This window comes from Tenrec ecaudatus, chromosome 1 (assembly GCF_050624435.1).
Source record: "Tenrec ecaudatus isolate mTenEca1 chromosome 1, mTenEca1.hap1, whole genome shotgun sequence".
Taxonomy (NCBI): domain Eukaryota; kingdom Metazoa; phylum Chordata; class Mammalia; order Afrosoricida; family Tenrecidae; genus Tenrec; species Tenrec ecaudatus.
The window spans coordinates 291792618-291793773 of NC_134530.1; the positions used below are offsets into that span (position 1 = coordinate 291792618).

The following is a 1156-nucleotide window of genomic DNA, read 5'->3' on the forward strand; positions in this document are numbered from 1 at the left end:
CAATAACCGCAACAATGACCTCACACCTGCCAATGGGCAGGAAGATTGCATAGGATCTAGCAGTAATTTGTCCTATCCGGCATAAGGTCACAAGGAATCAAATTTGCTTTGCTGCGACTAACAACAACAAGGTCTTTCTATCATTCAATCTCAACCTCGAACACACAACCTAAGAACTATTTTTCACTTCCCTTGTACACACAGCAGAACAAAGGGGGTTCAATGATTTTTCCGAGGTTATAGAGCTAGAAGGACATAGAGCCAAGACTGGACAATGGAGCGATTTGACACCAGAGACATTAATCTTAAGCAGGAACTTTGTCTCCCAGAAAGATCATAGGCATATCCATAACGGACTTGGCACAAGCTTTTCCACATGGCAACCTTTCAGCAGATAGTTGCTATCTTAGTGCCATCTAGTTGACACCAAATCAGCGACTGTATAGGGCAGGGTAGAACTGTATATGTGGGTTTCTGACACTAAATATTTACAGCCATAGAAATCCTCATCTTTCTCCCACAAAAGTCCGTATGATTGTTATTAATTGGGTCAGAAGTCACTTTAATGGTGACCAAATCCTTCCTCTTCTTGGATTCAACATTATACTCCACTGCTTCTAATAGCTCCTCTACCCAAACCAAAACAGGCATGAGAGAGTTGATTCTGACTCATGGTGCCTTATGTGTGGATTCCATAGGACTTTCAAGACTATAGGCTTTTTTTTTTTTCAATTAGCAATAATCGCGCCTCGGATAAACCTCACTGGCTACGATATTGCCACTGCGCAAAGCTCAAGACTATAGGCTTTAAGCAGGTTTCCAGGCCTTTCCTCCATGGTGCCCCTGTGTGGGTTCCAACTGCCAATGATTTGTTGAATATTTGAGTGGGGAACTCTTTGCCCTCCTCCAGGAACTCCAATACCCTTGAAGCTCTCTATTCACAAAGACTGTCCTTCCAACCTAGGCACAGAGTGCTTGTCTTCTCTCTCTTGTTTTCCTTTTCATCAAGTTGTTTGGGACTCCCCAGGAGTTGGGTCCCAGGGACATATTTATATGTCCCTGTCATCTACAACATGATCATGATGAATGGAGAAAATACTGAAGTGATCAGTGCTATCTCCTTGCTGTGATCCACAATAAATGATCACGCGAGCCC

General features: G+C 43.2%; 1 pseudogene; it reads right to left on the reverse strand.

Moving 5' to 3' along the window:
- Positions 1–716: 716 nt before the first annotated feature.
- Positions 717–793, reverse strand: LOC142438109 (U4 spliceosomal RNA; annotated as a pseudogene).
- Between the last annotated feature and the right edge of the window lie 363 nt (positions 794–1156).